The sequence below is a fragment of the Eptesicus fuscus genome, chromosome 18, assembly GCF_027574615.1.
Source record: "Eptesicus fuscus isolate TK198812 chromosome 18, DD_ASM_mEF_20220401, whole genome shotgun sequence".
NCBI lineage: Eukaryota > Metazoa > Chordata > Mammalia > Chiroptera > Vespertilionidae > Eptesicus > Eptesicus fuscus.
In genome coordinates this window covers 38,658,718-38,672,128 of record NC_072490.1, presented here as the reverse complement: position 1 = coordinate 38,672,128, position 13,411 = coordinate 38,658,718, and the positions used below count along the sequence as shown (strand labels likewise).

At 38.4% G+C, this 13,411-nt stretch overlaps 1 pseudogene; it reads right to left on the bottom strand.

Moving 5' to 3' along the window:
* Positions 1–6,571: 6,571 nt before the first annotated feature.
* LOC114228655 (small nucleolar RNA SNORA61) lies at positions 6,572–6,690 on the bottom strand (annotated as a pseudogene).
* Positions 6,691–13,411: the final 6,721 nt, after the last annotated feature.

The following is a 13,411-nucleotide window of genomic DNA, read 5'->3' as shown; positions in this document are numbered from 1 at the left end:
GAGGAGAATCATTTAACCTGGAAAGTTGTATGCTTGTTTTCCAATGGAATCACTTAGTACTCTTTTCTGTTTATTTCAAATTTCCTTTCCTGTGGAGACTTGTCTCTCCAGGAAAACATCAAGGATCAAGTCCCAGCTCCCCACTTCCCACGGGCTCTGTGCAGCCCTTTCTCTTCTCTGCAGGCATTTCTTCTTTTAGTCTAGCAGCATCTCTCTGGGTCATAGACAATCTTTTCAAGAACTAGTTCTTAGGGGTGGGGGAGGGGGAGAGTCCCAAAGAGAAAAGAGTCACATGTATTGTTTCAGTACCATAACCTCCCTTGAAGCAAAAGTAATTGAATAAAAGGTCTACAAAGAATGGGATCTTCAGGGAGAGAAAACACAAACTAACACCCCCAGAAATTATCTAGAAACATTGCGAGCTGTTTGTGAAGAAAAGCAACTAGGAGCAGGTTCTTCCTAGAATCCGAGTAATTTCTTTACCCCCTTAACCCCCTTAATCCTTATTGACCACTATGATCAATAGCCAGAGAGGGATTTAAGGAGACCCAGTTCAGTGGATCCACATAATATATTCATTCCAATGGGACAACCCAAGGGGAACTGGGTTTCTACCATTTTCATACACACAAGTACCACTTTGAAACTCAGCTCTCGTGTTTCCTACCTCATGCCCTACAAATTCCTTCAATAATCAAATGTCATTGGGTAGTGGTGGAGGGATGTTCTCCTCTTGCTAGTAGGATTCCTCTCCCAATAAAGTGAAGATTACTAGAAGCAGATAGGACAATATCCCAGAACATTATGAGTCAGGCTAACGTCAGCATCAGCACCCAGAAACCTCCTGAGGCTGGACCCTGGCCCATTTCACACCTTCCCTGAGGACTCAGATTGGAGGCCTCACTAGATTATTTTTCATGGGAACTTAAAAATACATATCAATGTAGAGAGAATAGTTTAATCAATCCTTATATACCTATTGCCAACAACGATTAGTATTTGTAAAGTCACCAATATCCAAGCCAAAACGTGCATTCGTTCAATAGGAGAGCAGATAAGGACGAGGCCTTTTCCAAGCTGAGGACCAGGCTGACCACTCTGCATAAGATCCTCATTCGATTCCTGGACCAGGTAAGGCCAGAATGATCATCCCCATCTATCAGCAGGGAAACTCAGACTCAGAGAGGTTAGGAAACTTGCCCAGTGTCTGTGGCCACCAGGAAGTCAACTTCTTCCTTACTCCAAAGTCCTAGAACTTAACTGTGGTCCGTGTCGAAGGAAAAGAAGAAAGGTCATTTATGAAAGCAAGAGGACAAGTAAAGGCCGCACTATCTCGCACCAAACAATCCACAGGGCACAGTGGTTCCTGTGCCTGCTCTTCCTTTGAGCCTGAACTACTGACCACAGATACAAGGAAAAGTGGGGAGTCTCTCATATGTGAACACTGATGAGCAGAAACAAACATATTATCAGAAATACCCCCACAACAGAGGCAAAGAGGGCGCTAGGAGTTGTCTGCCTTCCAGCACCTGAACCTGGAGAAAAGCAGGTCCCTTCCAAGGAAACTCTGAAACTACCAATTTTCTAGAGAACTGTTTGCCTGTTCACATCCCTCAAGTGTAAAGAATGTGGCATGAGAAAACTACAGGTTAAAAATGTCAGACACTGACATTTATGCAGCTGCGGCTCAGTGCCTCACACTTTGTGAGCAATCGCGTGCCCAGCCCTGCTGAGCCATCACAACAACCCTGGTGGGTAGATGCGATGTTCAGAGAGGAATTATTCTCCCATTTTTAAATGAGGAAACTGATGTCAGGAGGTTAGGTAGCTCACCCCTGATCACTTAGCTCCGTAGTCGGCAAACATGTGGCTCTTTGGCCCCTTGAGTGTGGCTCTTCCACAAAACACCACGGCCTGGGCGAGTCTATTTGGAAGAAGTGGCGTTAGAAGAAGTTTAAGTTTAAAAAGTTTGGCTCTCAAAAGAAATTTCAATCGTTGTACTGTTGGTATTTGGCTCTGTTGACTAAGGAGTTTGCCGACCACTGCCTTAGCTAACAGATACTAGAACAGGATGGTAGATTTCCAAACATGAGGGCGCCAGCTCATTTATTTTCCATGAACTTCCTAAGAGGTTGGCCCTACACTCACAAACAATGGAAGGTTGTTCCCCAAACCACAAACCTTTGCCTTTGTGTGGCCCATCCTATCCTCGCTTCTCATTTTCTGCCAACTCCCTTCACTGTCACAGAAATCACTGAGGATTCTGAACCTGCATTAGGCCCCCAGTTCAATCTCATGCCTGGTTTCATCTTAAACTAAAAACTCCTGTTTTAATCCCCTCTCACTGCTTCTCCTGAGAAACAGAGGTAACATTTTTGCTATTCCAACCAACAATTTACGAATCGAAGGAGTATTTAACAAGCATTTCTTGACAGAGTAGTGTTCTTTTTGAGGGCACCAAAATAATCATCAAAAAAAACAAGTTAGTCCATGGGAGTTTTCTTGAAGTATTAATAATTGTTGTGTTTTTTCCCCTCCCTGGAAGTTTGTAATGAGTGTAAACTGTAACTAATTAATTACAAGAGAATAAGTCTCAAATACCATTTTACAGGGCTGATTTCCCTCCATTAACATGGCACTGGCATTAGAAGTAGTAAAAGATTTATGTACTTCACCTCCATTGTTGTAATTAATTCTGTTTAATAATACCTTACCTCTCTGTGGCATTAGAAAGCTACCTGCTAAGAAGGTTGAGTCTCTAGCCAAACTCTGAGACAGTATGTCAAACTGAAGAGTTAAAAGCATAATCATTCTACCAACAAAAATTTTATTACGCTCTCAATGCCAGATCTATGCTAGACACTGGGAACTCATTCATCCAAATATTTAAAGTGTACCCACTATCTGCCAGGCACCGTTATAGGTACTGAGGATGGAGCAATTCCTGTGTCATAAGTACTTAACTGACTTTTATTCCCAGTTCCTGCAAGGGTACCTCGAATACCATGGAACTTCCCAAGTGAACTTCGTTATTCATGGTGGGCCCACACCTGACCTTATGTTAATAAGGTATCTTGTGGTGGGTCTCTAGATAGTTTAAGCTAATGAGCAACTCTAGACGGGGATGGTTAGAGAATTGGGGCTTTGAGACCTGTAGTATCACCTAATCCCTAGGGAGAAGAAAGGGGGTCGAGAGTGAATTCAACTTCATTACCAGTGATTCAACCTATTGTTGCCGGTGGAAGTGGAGTTCTTGCTGTGTCACAGGAAAAGGCATTTGGGGACCTACAAAGGAGGGTGAGGTTTGGTGGTCAGATTTATTTCGGTGAAAATAGAACATGGCTCCTGGATTTCCAATGTCCCATCATCATGCAGCACCATTCACGAAAAGCAAGTCAAAATGAGCTACAGAAAAATTCTGCTTTCCAAAAAGCTACTCTTAAAAAGTTGACCATAAGGTGAATTTTCTGCTACTGTCATTGAGTTACATTCTTTCCATTGATTTCCACTATAAAATCACCGACAGGGTGTGATGGAGGATCTAAGTGGACAATGATAGTCTGCACACACCAAAGAAACTGGAAGTCAGGTCTTGGCCAGTGTGGCTCAGTTGGGTGAAATGTCATCCTGTTCACCAAAAGATGGTGGGTTTGATTCTCTGTCAGGGCATATACCCAGATTTCGGGCTCGATCCCCTGTCGGGTCGCATGCAGGATCAACTGATCCATGTTTCTCTCTCACATCCACATTTCTCTATTATTCTCTCTCTCCCTTCCTCTATCTAAAATCAATTTTTAAAAGATTAAAAAAAAAAAAAAAAGAACCTTGAAGTCAGAATGACATTACAGATGAAACATGGGTACTAAGAACTCTCGAGATGCCCTTTCCTCCGAACCAATTATTCCAGCTCCACTGCAGTCTGACCCAATGATTCTCAAACGTTAATATGCAATGAATTAACTGGGAGTCTTGTTAAAGTAAAGATTCTAATTCAAAAGGTCTGGGCCAATGCCTGAGGTTCTGCATTTCTAATAAGATCTCAGGGGACGCTGATGCCTCTGGTCTGAGGACCTCCTTCTGAGTAATGAAACCCTAGCCCAGCACTACACAATAGAAAGAAAAGTTACAAACGCAAGTCCAATATGTAATTTAAAATTCTCCAGTGGCCACATTAAAAAAAGTAAAAAAGAACCTTTTGAAATATATTTTATTAAACCTAATTTATTCAAAATATTATTTCAAAAGCAACATAAAAATGTTAATGAGGTATTTTCAATCCTGTATCTGTACTAAATCTACAGAATCCACTATTTTACACTCAATTTGAAGTAGTCACATTTCAGGTGCGTAGTGGCTATCTATGGCTAGTGGCTATTAGAGTGTAGCTTAGGTAGTGAGTAGACTTAGAGCCAAGGTATTACACTTAGAAAACCCATGCCTTTGGCTAGTGTGGTTGAAACAATTTGATTTTAGTGTTTTACTATGTAATAGCATTAGCCAGTTTGGCTCAGTGGATAGAGTATTGGCCTGTGGACTGAAGGGGTCCTGGGCTCGATTCTGGTCGTGGGTGTGCAGGAGAAAACGATCAAAGGTTCTCTCTCATTATTGATGTTTCAATCTCTCTCTCCCTCTCCTTTCCTCTCTGAAATCAATAAAAATATATTTTTAAAAAGACTATGTAATAATTATGCCATTTTTTAGCACACTTTGTAAATTGGTTTCCACATTATTTATATATATACTAGAGGCCTGGTGCATGGATTCATGCACCGGTGGGGTTCCTCGGCCTGGCCTGAGCCCGCTCACAATCCAGGATCCCTCAGAGGATGTCAGACTGCTGTTTCAGCCCGATCCAATCCCCACAGGCCAGGCTGAGGGACCCCACTGGTGCACGAATCAGTGCACTGGGCCACTAGTATGCATATAAGATCTTTGGTTAATCTCTTCCCACTCTCTCCCCTCACCCCCTTCCCTCTGAGATTCATCAGTCTGTTCCATGCCTGTGTGTTGAGTGTCTGCCCCCTGGTGGTTAGTGTGCATCATAGCTACCAGTCAAACGATCCAACTGTCACTTAGGCTTTTATATATATAGATATGATTATTATTAATCTATATGAATTATGTATGTAAAATAATACATAGAATATGAACATATATACTATCTATATATTATGTATATTCATACATACATGCATATAGAATATATTTATATAGAAGAAGCATGTCAAACTCAAACACTAACACGGGCCAAATAAATGAGGTATGCAGCCCGTGGGCCACAAGTTTGACATGCTTGATACAGAATATATATATTCACATAGAATATGAAAAATATATAGAATATGAATATATATTGCATATATATTTAGAACAGCAGCTATTACTCAAAAGATTGTTATGGTGTTGTGCTGGCTTCTTACTGGTATGAAGTAGGAATTTCCACAGGTGTTTCCTCTAATCAAGGTAGCTGGACACAGGAAACGGATTTTCCCCTCCGACTGAATTCTCCTGATTGCTAGCCTACATTGACAAAAATCAGCAGGTGATCACTCAAATGGCCTAGCTTCCCAGTAATGCTATTAGCATCTTTCGTCTAAGTCTCCCAAGCACATTAGGAGCACAGCTAAAGCTCTGCAATGCCCTTAACTCAAATAGCCTCAATTTACAAACAAACTGATAAGGTGGCCATTGGCTGAGTGATTTGTTTCCAAACCCAAGACCCACTCTAGCAGACTGGTAATCAGAAGCCATTGCTTTGGGCACCATCCACCATTAGTCTGATCTCCTATGGACATTGCATTTTCTCCTTCAATTTGATTTTCCTAAGTCACCTAAAGCAATGGTCAGGTGAAGAATGATGTTGGCAAAGAGAAAGAAAACGAGCTGTTATGATCATTAAAACAATGATTTTTCAGATAAAGTCATGGTTAGAAGTAGACATCTTTGCACGCTGGGAATTATTGATTACTCCAGCAAGAGAAAATAAGGTTACAATCCATGGTAATTAGGCCTGAACCAAAATAGTAATAATGTGGTTTTCTGGACAGAAGAAAAAGCAGATTTTTTTTTACTGAATTGCTAGGAGCAATTGCAACAGAAAAGCTCTGATAGCATAGACAGGTGCAACTTACCCAGGAAGCATGTAAGTGCTAGTGCTCTTTACTGCCTGGTATTTCACCAACCATGTTGTTTACAGAGGCATTTAGTCAGTTTCAGGCATATAGACATTTTTACTCTTAATTATTCACCATTTTGAGCATTTATCTTGCCAGCTACTATAATGAGAACTTCCATAAATGTTATAATTGAATCCTCATAATAATACTATACAGTGAAAACTTTTATTAGTCCTATTTTAGATGAGGGAGATTAATTAACTTGTCCAAAATCACAGATATTAAGCACAAGAGACAGGACTTGATCTCACATTAATCTGACTCCAGATTTACCATTAACCACCATTAACCACCAGCTGATACCTCCCTTCTCAGTTCTGAAAAGCCCTAATGGTTTAAAATAACTTTTTTCACATAGGAAGCAATAGCCTGACTCTTATAGTTTTTTTTTTCTTCCTTGTTTGAAACTAGCCCACAGATTACAAGCACTGTGAGGCCAGCTTCAGTATTACTTTTCCTCCTGTACGACCACCAAGATCAGTGTTGAGATCCAATGGGAAAGGGAACCGAGGGCTGACTCTTGAACTTTTCACCTCTTGGTACTAGCTTAGAATTTTGAGGCCAAATCAAACCAATTTGCTCCTTGTCTAATTTATGTCTCAGGACAATGATGCTTTCTCTGAGACATATCTTCCCTGAACTAACAGATCCCACGTTTCTTCATATCTTAGGTGTCCCAATCCCTTTGCCATGTCAAGAACTCATCTTCTCTAGAGTTCCCATCACATTAGAACGAGTCCTTATATATACTGTTAACAAGTTTGGTGGGTTGAAAGAAGAATTTGAAAACATGGTACAATTTCTTATAGATATCAGGTAATCATAGATATTCTTAGGTAGCAAAGTGCTGTGGAAAGGGTCACTCATTTGGAAAATTATGGTTTTGTGTTCTTTAATCTCTATCTCTCTCTCTCTCTCTCTCTCTCTCTCTTACACACACACACACACACACACACACACACACACACACAAAATATGGTGGTAGATGCTCTGGTAGAATAAATGTATGAATGGTACCAAGAAGGAACAGAAAAAAAGAAAAAAGAAAAAATATATATATACTAGAGGCCTGGTGCATGACATTCATGCACTGGTGGGGGAGGGGTCCCCTCAGCCCAGCCTGCGCCCTCTCACACTCTGGGACCCCTTGGGGGATGACCACCTGCAGGCTTAGGCCCGCTCCCCACGGACATCCCCTGAGGGGTCCTTAGCGCTGCTGTGGAGGTGGGAGAGGCTTCCGACACTGCCGCTGCGCTTGCCAGTTGTGAGCCCGGCTTCTGGCTGAGCAGACCTCCCTCTGTGGGAGTGCACTGACCACTAGGGAGCAGCTCCTGCATTGAGCGTCTGCCCCCTGGTGGTCAGTATGTGTCATAGCGATTGGTCATTCCGCCATTCAGTCAATTTGCATATTAGCCTTTTATTATATAGGATATATATATATATATATATATATATATATATATATATATATATATATATATACATATATATATATATATATATATATATATATATATATATATATATATATATATATATATAAAAGCTCACAAGACAGCTCACTGTGGTAGATTGCAAAATGGGCCATTGATCTCCATCCCTTTCTATATTTTTTGTTCTTGGCAATATGTATTTGCATCTCTTCCAATCAAAAGATGAAGTCTATTTATCTTCCCTTTAAATATGGGCTGATATTCTGGCTGCTTTTAGCTAAAACAATGAGGCAGAATGATGCTGTGCCAATTCTGAGGCTAAGCCTAAAGAAGCTTACAAGCTTTCACTCAGTCTCTTAGAAACCTGCCCAGCTGCCATGTGAAAACTGCAGGCTAACCTGCCAGAATATGAGAGACACGGAACAGAGATGAGCTGTCTGTCATCCTTGAGGCTGTCTGAGATAAGCCAGTACCTGGCCAACCTAACAGCTGACCACAGGCTCATAAGTGAGACCAGCTGAGACCAGAATAACTACTAAGCTAAAGCTTCCCCAAATTGCCAATCTGCAGATCCATGGACTAAATAAGTAGATGTTTTAAAGCTACTAGGGATTTGTTTTTGGTGTGTGTGTGTGTGTGTGTGTGTGTGTGTGTGTGTTTTGGGGGGAGGGATTTGGCAGGGGGGGCGTTGTTACACAGTAAAAGCTAACTGATATACCATGTCTGCAGCTAATGTGTAATATTCTCAAGAAACAAACTGTTTTTGTCTTAACAATATATGTCTGGTATTGTTACTTTTTGTTAAAAATATCTTAAAAAATAAAATAAAAGGAAAGAATAGGCCACATTGACCAAGTGGGAGATAAACTTTCTTTTTCCTTAAACACCACACATATGGCCACCGACCAAAGCTGTGTCTCACGCAATAAATCGTGGCAGTTAATGCACATTCTTACATTCAAGAGGGTTCCTACAAGTGGCTATTTCTATATGACATGAAAACATCTGATTCTGCCTTCTTCTCACTCTGCCCTTCTGTCTTAGTCCGTTGTTTAAAGCCAAGAAGTTCCTAACAAAAAAGAAGCACCAAAGACCTCACAGTAAACTGTAACCTTTCCCATTGTCCTCATGAATAGATTCTGTTTTGACATCTATCACCCTTGGCAATTCTCTGGTGGGTCCTCAAGATTTGTGTTCCAACCTTTCTGAAGGCTGCTCTGAATCTCTTTTGCATGTAATATGCACTCCATTGCTTTTCCAAACTGAAAAATCTAAATGAGAAAATGACAATGGACCCAGTTATTATAAATTAATCACCGATGAAGACAGAACATTTTCTATCACATTATGAATTCAGAGGAACTCAATTCCCAGTTGGAACCTCTGAGATTCAATGTGCTTCATGCACTTGTCAATCTTCCAGTCTTAAAATGACATACTGGCAGTACTTGGTAAGAATGTCAAGGGATATTAATCAGAAATCAAGGCAATTTAGTATGTAATTTGCAAAGCAGTAACACTTAGGTAATAACAATTGCCAAATTTTAATTTGTACATTATTAACAGTATGTTTGTTGCCGGCATTGTAGTTATATTTTGATTAGAGTACAAACTGTCTAATTATACTACCAGAATGGGAAGACTGGCGTCACCACTTATGAGCTGTTTGACCTGGGACAAGTTCACTGATATCTCAATGCCTGAGTCTCCACACCTCAAAAGTACTTCTACAATGGTCAATATGAGGATTAAATGAGCTACATATTTCTTTATCTAATATGCTGGAGGCACTGTTATGTTATATACCAGTAGGGAAAAAATGGCATTGAATTACAAACTGATTTTGGAAAGTTTAATTGTAGGGGAGAAAAAGAACATCTTAGAATTGATGAGATTCAGTAATATTGGTGAAGTGCTATGTATGTTTTTGCTAAAACAAACAAACAAATACTAGGGTATATTCAGTGTTGCCCATATTTGATCAATGTTCATACCTTATTTAAAAAGAAAAAAGTCATAGAATTCCCACAACCCTATGTTAGAAAACTATTTCAAATAACATGCCATAAATATAAACTAAGAGGAGACTGTAAACATCTTATGTTTATAAAACTTATCCGAAAGAAAGAAAGAAAGAAAGAAAGAAAGAAAGAAAGAAAGAAAGAAAGAAAGAAAGAAAGAAAATGTGAAGAGGAAAAGAGAGATTTGATCATTCGGATAACCTGGTTTTCTACCCAGCTTATTAGTAATCTATTTTTGCCCACCCCTGTATTTTGGGGCAAAATTCTTTTTAAAAATATGTAATCTTTAAAAATCAATGTTAAGTATGACTTAATAAAGACAAATGACGAGGAAATGTGATTTTTTTTCCCAATTTCGTTCATTTTATGGAAAAGTTACTTTATCCTTCAATGACAAGTTCAGCTGTTTAAAAAAACAACACATGAATACCTAAAAACATTAAAATGGCACAACCACATGTACAGTCACATGTTTTTAGTTATTTGAAATAAGTCTTGGTTCTGCCTGTCCAGTGATAAGATAAACATTACCAAGGCTGATTCTGTCACTCAGAATGGACTCCCATTAGGGGATCTGTAGAATAATAAAGATCATGATCAACAGCAGGGTGGAGAAGGCCTGGGGTGGGTGGGGGCAGGCTGGAGGGGGTCAATGCCGGATGGGGAGTTGCGGGGAGGGGACATATGTAATACTTTCAACAATAAACTTTTATTTAAAAAAAAACTTATCCAACACTGAAATCAAATGTATTAATACATATTAGAATAAAACTATAAAACTCACTAACATAACATCATTCTGTTGTTTTCCGGAGAACAACCTGTGCCCACAAAGGGAACTCTGTGGTACATGCTACTGAGATACCGACTTGAGAGAGTGGGACATCCTTTACAGCAGGGTCATCTGAGAGACCTGATCTGCCTACCACTCTTCTCCATGCAAACACTCCTGAGAAATCGCTTTTTCATGATTGTATATTATTTATCCTTCACTGGGAAGAAAGATGCAATTTTCTGATTAAGTCCAGCTCTGTGTGTTGTTTTTTTAAAATCTCACCACAAAACTTAAAAAAATTCAATTGACATACTGTGATACTAATTCAAATCCAACAATATAAACGTGGACTCTGATACATCTTGGTAATCCCTGTTAGGAGGTAGCCATCCAGGCTACCAAAAATACTCATTTTTTAAGAGCCCATGAAAATAACTAAAACCATGGTTTAGTATCTCTGTCTCATTCTATCAATCATCTATTTATTAATGTGTCTTTTAGGATCTCAAACACATGTCAGCAGAGCCATATACATTGGCACTTCATGAAAACCAGTTTGAAAAACCTGATTGCAGTGGAAAGAGGATGAGCTTTGGAACGAAGCTTCGGGATGACACTTCCTACCAGCGATGGGACCAGCCTTGGGACAGTCTCAGTTTTAGGTTTTCCTTTTTACAACACAGAAACACCAAAGATGAGTACTAGAAGCTCTTTGGTGGCAGTGTTCAATATCCCTCATGCAATTGAAAACGTAATAGGATTGGCCTTTAAGTGATAAACTGAAAAATGCAGGCAAAAGTAGATAAATGAAAGCGGTATTATTTGTATACTTTACTAATCAGAACTATGTCTTAGCTTCCCAGGAATAAAAATTAAAAGGAGTAACTTCAATAAAGAGAGAGAGAAATATCCTGTACACCCCTTCTGGGGATTGAGCCCGCAACCTGGGCATGGGCCCTGACTAGGAATCAAACCAGTGACCTCTTGGTTCACAGGTTGATGCTCAACCACTGAGCCATACCGGCTGGGCCATATTCATTTTAATGCTGATAAAATTTAGGCTAATGAACAATCAATATCTTGTCTAAGATTACAAAACAAATAAATGATAAAAGTTTGGATTTGTACCTTTTTTTCCCTCTAATATTTAATTCTGTGATAATACCAGCTTGGGGTTAGATTAGTATTCTCCAATGTGTTCCTTTTAGTAAGGGATAGATTTTTTTTTTTTAATTGTGGGAAAAGCTGGGTTAAATAAAGTCAGACAGGATTTCACATTGTGTAATTTATCTGAAACTTTGTTAATTTTCAGAAAAGGGATATAACATGTATTGTTTTCCAGAATTTGTTTTTCAAGAGGAATTTCTTTGACTATTTTTCTGAACTACAAGTTGGGGAAGCACTGACTAGATATATTCCCAGATGAAATATTTATTATGGCTACAAAGAGAAATTACATAATGTCAGGAGGCACAAGGCCAGAAATGCCTAGCTTTTGGCCCAATAGTGAGAGATACAGTATTGCTTTTTCCAACCTAAGGAGTGTGCTAGGGGAAGTGGTGGGGCTTTCCTGAGAACATTTAATGTTTATGACTGTTTTCCCAGTACTTAGGTTTTAAAATATCATGTTGCTTGATGGTCAAGACAGGGTAAGTCTGGATAGTTTTTTGTTTGTTTGTTTTGCTTTTTTAATGTTAGATAATGCCCCATGTTAATGAGTGGGTAGGAAAATGAGAAATCACAACGTTGGAGTGAGTTTAAATTTATACAAACACTTCAGAGAGCAAGTTGGCAATTTCTAATTGAAGTCCACTTCTAGATGAACAGCTGAGAGAAGCTCTTACAAATGTGTATGAGGAGACCTGTGTGAGTATATTCATTACACAATGATTGGAACAGCAGGAAAAAAGAAAATGATCTAATTGCCCATTATTAGGGAAAAATAAAAATAACCAAGCTTATTCATAAATCTAAATCTAATTTTCTATGATAATAAAGAAATGAAATGCATGCATCCACATAAGTTAACCTCAAAAATATAATATTAACATAGTAAAAGCAAGTTGCATATGGCATTATCCCATTTATATAATTTTTTTTATTGTGCAAAATAATACTCTATTGTGCACAGGTATTTGCATGGAGTAAATGTATAAGGGCATACTCTATGTAATATGCAAAAATCTATAAAATTTATATGATTGATAGTCACTAACCTTAAATAGGCTATACATAGGGAAGGAGAAAGGAAGCAAGAATGGAAAGAATAAACCAGCTGAAGTACAAAGTTCTATTTTAAAGAAAAAAACTCTAAATATGGCATAATACAGGAATAGACAAAAATAGGTTAAATTACCAGCCATTATTACCTAAAAGATAAGTTATGGGTAATGATATAAAATAATAACAACAATAAGATAAGTAATACACATAAATAATACAGTAATAAATAAATTATAATATAAGAATAAACTCTGTGTTTCACATACTCACAACTATAAACCTACTTTTGCCCACCCTTGTGGTGATGTAACTGCTAATGGGTAGGTGATTCATGTCTTCTTTTATGTATGTTTGAGTTAATATTTTTAATAACAAAATATAGCAAAACAATATTTCTTGAACTTGAAAATCCTACCAAGGTAATCAACCTGAAGGTTCATGAACAGAATTAAAATGATTGAAAAATAAAATATTGAAACCTTCCTTTTATAATTATAAATTGGTTTATTCCACAGGTAGGACTGGATTTATTTTGCATCCTTTATTTACAAAGAATTATTAAAGTCATACAGCCCAAGTACTAAATTAAGAGACAACAAAATGGAAAATACATGCCTTACAACAGATAAAATATAGTCCATTTGACAGTTTTAGGGTATTTTAAATAGTTATTAGGTATGAGGAACTATTAAGAAATTGCCCCAACATTATACTTTTGATTAATATATGACAATAATATAACAATATCATAACTATATCATATACTTGCTGGTGTGCTTTTTT